The sequence below is a fragment of the Octopus bimaculoides genome, chromosome 1, assembly GCF_001194135.2.
Source record: "Octopus bimaculoides isolate UCB-OBI-ISO-001 chromosome 1, ASM119413v2, whole genome shotgun sequence".
NCBI lineage: Eukaryota > Metazoa > Mollusca > Cephalopoda > Octopoda > Octopodidae > Octopus > Octopus bimaculoides.
In genome coordinates this window covers 104,342,449-104,348,310 of record NC_068981.1, presented here as the reverse complement: position 1 = coordinate 104,348,310, position 5,862 = coordinate 104,342,449, and the positions used below count along the sequence as shown (strand labels likewise).

Here is a 5,862-nt window from a genome sequence, read left to right as displayed (position 1 = left end):
ATATATATATATATATATATATAGGCAAAAAACAAAACAAAAAAAGCAAAAAATGAAAAAGAAGAGTAATAGACCAAATATTCACATTCATTGAGGAAAAGACAGAAAGATAAAAATAAAAAAAACTTATAGAAATATATTGAAGGAAATATTCAAGAAAAATGCATCTTCTATCTTTTCTTTTACTGGTTTCAGCCATTGAATTGTGGCCAAGCTGGGGCACCAACCTGAAGGGTCTAGTCAAACAAATTGACTCTAGTAGCTGTTATTTTAAACCTGGTAGTTATTTTGCCAAACTATTTACTTACAGTGATGTAAACAAACCAACACCAGTTGTCAAGTAGTAGTTGGGGACAAACACAACCACAAATATATGCATACATGGTTTTGATGTATGAGGATCTGACAACCTACACTTTCTTTGTCAGTCATAATGCTTAGGTCAAATGTGACATTTGAGTCTTGCAAAGAAGCCTGCAGATGTCCCAAGTATGAGGATTACAGGTCAGTGCAGGTGGTATATTTGCAGCCCCTTTTCTCTTTTGCCTTGCAGCCCTTAGCCTGTTAATGCTGATTGAAACAAAATCTCTTGTGCCATTTTGACATGACGATCTCCATTTTGCTTGCTCCAAGGCTGCTCAAAGGTGTTGTGAGCTATATTGACTGTTGAGAGGTTACTCTTCAGCTTGTCCTTATATTTTAACCATGATTGACCAACATTCCTGTGCATGTAAAAAGCAGCGTTTGAGTGTGGTTGATGCCAGTGCCACCTGACTGGCTCCTGTACCGGTGGCAAGCAAAAAGCACCATTTGAGTGTGGTTGATGCCAGTGCTGCCTAGCTGCTTTGAAAGGTTTTCAGAAAATCCAGTCACATTTTCGACATGATCGCTTTGAGGCCACCTTTACAATACTAACAGTAAAATATGCATTAATTTTATAATGTGTTTTTTTTTTATTTCTTTGTAGATTGCTTTATACCATGGTGGTTAAACTCATATTGTTTTTATCATTTGAAAATGAATTTAGATCAGACCCACATCAGAACTGCACGCTATAAGAATTCAAAAGAGGCTTTCCAGCAATAGAGACAGTAAGAAGTATTCGTTCTGCTTATGGAAATGAAGATTTCCCTTAAGTTTGATGTCTAAGTTCTGTCACTGCTGAGGTTCTGAAAACTGCATTTGAGGAAAACACAAAACAAACTGCACAAGAATTAGAAAAACAGTTTGATTCAAGTCACACTTTGATCAGAAAACACCTTCATAGGTTAGGAAAAGTGTCTAAAGTTGGTCAGTGGATCCCTCATATTTCTGGCTGTTTCTTATCTTATTGGAAGAGATGCCCTCTGCTTGTCATTGAAAAGCAGACTGTCTACCAAATCTTTCTTGGGAAGAATAGTTCCAAGTGATGAAAAATGGGTTCTTTGTAATCATATCTGATGAAAACAACAATGGTTAGTACTCTATGAAAAAGGAGAAACTATTCCCAAACCAGGACTACACCAGAAAAATATTATTCCCTGTGTTTGGTTAGATATGAAGAATATTATCTGCCATGAAGTGTTAAACCAAAGCAAAACAGTATTGTCACCAATTGGAAGCATTGGACAAAAATTTTCTGAGAAAATATCCATCATTGGTCAATAGTAAAAGGAAATGCAAGACCATATATTTCCCACATCACTTAGGAAGAGAATATGACACTAAACAGAGGTTTTTTCTCATCTTCCCAACTCTCCTGACCTTGCTCTAGCTGACTATTATCTTTTGAGATAATTGCAACATTATTTAGAAACCAAAAAAGTTTATTCACTGTGAAAAGGTTAAAAATGATATTGAGTGTTTCTTTGCTTTGAAACCAGAAGCATTTTATGCCTGAGGGATCAACAATTTGCCATATACATGAGATTATGTTATCAATAATAAAGGGAAATATTATCTTCATTAAATATAACAATTAAGACTAAAGAAGCATTTGTGTGTTTCCCAGCATGAAACACAACATGACTTTCTTTCCAACCATATATATATATATATATATATATATATATATATATGCACAAAGCAAAAGCAATGTAAATTGAGATTAGGTGAAGATTGCTATAAAACAAATGAAAACAAGTTCATATGCGTAAGCTATAAAAAAAAATAATTGAATGTATTGGGTAGAAAATTGCATATAAAAAGTATTATTAAAAGTGATAAAAATATGAATTGCTCATATCTAAATTGTAATAATAATAATACCTCTATGCATCATAGAGTTCACATCTTATATCACATGAATTTATTTTACTTTGACACATATGAACATATATACACATGTGCATGTATGCATATATATGTGTGGGTGTGTATACATATGTGTGTGTATACATATATAGATATGTATGTGTGTGTATATGTATACATACATACATACATGTGTGTGTGTGAGTGTGTATATATATATATATATATATATATATATATATATACACATATGTGTGTGTGTGTAGGCAATTATGCGGATAAACAAATTAAATATAACAGCCTGGGTTTGATATATAAAATATATGTGTATACACGTTAACAGAAAAAAAGCAAAGACTGAAGATTTTCAGATGATGAATATTTAAGTATAAATATATAGATATTTATATATTAATAGATCAAACTTATACAGGGTACAAATGACAAAGAAATTTAAAGGGGAGGAGGTAATGTGTTACAAATCCAACAGCTGTTTCTGGAGGCTCAGAGATCCATCATAATGTTGGTAGACGTAGCTCACCAGAATTTGCAGCCAGTAAAGGAAGCAAATAAACATTGGATAAATTAAGCCTACGTCATCAAGGTAGAAACAAATTCTTACATTTCAGATCATGATGCAGATAAGTTTAAAGGTGGAATACGCACACATATGTATAAATATGTGTGTGTATTCATATATATGTATGTGTATTTAAATATATATATATATATATATATACAAATATATGTGCATTTGTGTGTGTGTCTGTGTGTCTATATGTGTAAGCATACCTGCATAAAGATACTGCTTAATTTTTAAATAGTATCTGTTTGTGTATAAATATGTGTAAACACTATGCACTTGTCTCTGTGCATAATATGTGTATATATATAATGTTTTTAATTTAGATATAAACTGATGTCTTCTTCATATCTAAATGCAAGAAACATTAATAAACAAAGAACGAACTCAATATATGGTGTAAAGTTAAGGTAGCAAGCTGACAGAAATGTTAGCATGCCGGGTTTAAATTCCACCAAGGTTGATGTAATTGACTTATCCTCACCCCGAAATTGCTGGTCTTGTGCCAAAACTTGAAATCAATATATGGTGTAAAGCCAGATATTTATTTTAAGAAAGTGGTTGATAGGCGTAGGAGTGGCTGTGTGGTAAGTAGCTTGCTTACCAACCACATGGTTCCGGGTTCAATCCCACTACGTGTCACCTTGGGCAAGTGTCCTCTACTATAGCTTCTGGCCGAACAAAGCCTTGTGAGTGGTTTTGGTAGACAGAAACTGAAAGAAGCCCGTCGTATATATGTATATGTATATACATATGTGTTTGTGATTGTTCCCCCACCATCGCTTGACAACCGATGCTGGTGTGTTTACGTCCCCGTAACCTAGCGGTTCGGCAAAAAGAGAGCGATAGAATAAGTACTAGGCTTGCAAAGAATAAATCCTGGTGTCAATTTGCTTGACTAAAGGTGGTGCTCCAGCATGACCGCAGTCAAATGACAGAAACAAGTAAAAGAGAGGAAAAGATTGAGAATCCCAGTTTCTGCTGAAGATACTTACTAAAACTGATAAACCTGTCAGGTGAAACTTTTTTTTATAAAATATGTGTAAGAAGAATGTGTAGTAAGAAGCTTGCTTTGCAACCACATGGTTTTTAGTTCAATCCTACAGTACTGCTTCTGGGGCAAGTGACTCCTGCTACAGTCTCAGGTCAACCAAAACCTTGTAAGTGGATTTGGTTGACCGAAACTTAAAAAAGCCCATTGTAAACATACACAAACACATGCATGTATGTAAGTGTATGTGTCTTGGTATTTACCTGTGTTCCCACCACTTGACAACTGGTGTTGGTTTGTTTATGTCCACATAACTTGGCAGTCTGTCAAAAAGACTGACAAAATGTGCTGGACTTGAAACAAAAAAGTACTAGTGGTTGATTTGTTTGACTAAACCCCTTTAAGGGTTATATATATGTATATATTTATTATTCTTATACAACAATGTTGTTGACAGTAACTTCAAAATTTCAACCAGCTAAGCTATCGTCAAACTGTAAAATTTTTTTTGTTATAAATGATAGTAAAAACAAGCATTTATATATATGTATGTATGTATGTATGTGTATATATATATATATATATATATATATATATATATATATGTGTGTGTGTGTGTGTATTTATGTATGTATGTATGTATGTATACACACATACATGTATGTATGTAGGTATATATATACACTGGTTTTAGTATATATGAAGTAGGGTTAACAAGGTTTGCCACTGTCATTATTTTACTCTCCCAACTCCATTATTTTCATTACCATCCTTACCAGCTGTATTCTTTGGGTGCTGTTTTTACAAGATACAAAAGAAAGCAATGTAATCACGAAGGGAGTTAAAACAACTTGCAATACGAATCATGCATTTGTTCACTTGTCCTTCCTGCTTCCTTCTCATGTAGAACAGACAACATGCATTTCACTGTTGGAAACAGCAGAATCACTATGTAATAGATAGGTGTTTTGAATATTTTATCGCCACCACCACCACCACCAAATTTATGACACCCAACAACAAGCATTAAACACTGTGACTATCACCACAGACAATTGGCACTACTACTGCTATGCTCTCGGTTATTATTATGACTTTCCCCATTGGTACCTTCTCAACGAATTCTTTGGCTTATCCTCACACCAAATATATATATGTGTGTGTGTGTGTAAATATATATATATAAGTGCAGGAGAGGCTGCGTGGTAAGTAGCTTGCTTACCAACCACATGGTCCCGGGTTCAGTCCACTGCGTGGCACCTTGGGCAAGTGTCTTCTACTATAGCTTCGGGCCGACCAAAGCCTTGTGAGTGGATTTGGTAGACAGAAACTGGAAGAAGACCGTCGTATATATATATATTTATGTATATGTATGTGTGTGTGTATATGTTTGTGTGTCTGTTTGTCCCACCCAACATCGCTTGACAACCGACGTTGGTGTGTTTACATCCCCATAACTTAGCGGTTTGGTAAAAGAGACCGATAGAATAAGTACTAAGCTTACAAAGAATAAGTCCTGGGGTCGATTTGCTTGACTAAAGGTGGTGCTCCAGCATGGCCACAGTCAGATGACTGAAACAAGTAAAAGAGTATATATACATACACACATATATAAATCGTCATCATTGATGATTTATATATACGTATATACATATAAATATACGTACTTACACACACACTCACACACAGAGACATCAGACTCAGCAACAATACCCCAGTCTCGCACCATTTCCGCTCTACCCGTCATTCTTTAAAACACCTGTCAGTGTTCGGATTGTCCTTGTACAGGGGGCATTCGGACTCCCGTCGTTGCTGTGAACATGAATTAATCTTCTCTCTTCACTCCTTTGCACCACATGGGTTCAACTCTCCTCCCGTCTTCATCTAGCCCTCCTCTTCTCTCCTTCTCACACCTACTTCCTCCCACTTACCTCTCCTCTCTTGCTCTGACACCTACTTCTCTTCACTCCTACCCACCTTCTCCCTTCATCCCCTCCCTCGTTACCCCACCCCTACACATTTCAACCCCACCATCCCTATACATCCCACCCTACTC

The 5,862-nt window shown here is 35.5% G+C and overlaps 1 protein-coding gene across 1 annotated transcript in view; it reads right to left on the bottom strand.

Moving 5' to 3' along the window:
- LOC106869501 (transmembrane protein 135) overlaps window positions 1-5,862 on the bottom strand; it is a 674,585-nt gene that overhangs the window by 100,599 nt on the left and 568,124 nt on the right. The gene's annotated exons all lie outside the window — the stretch shown is intronic.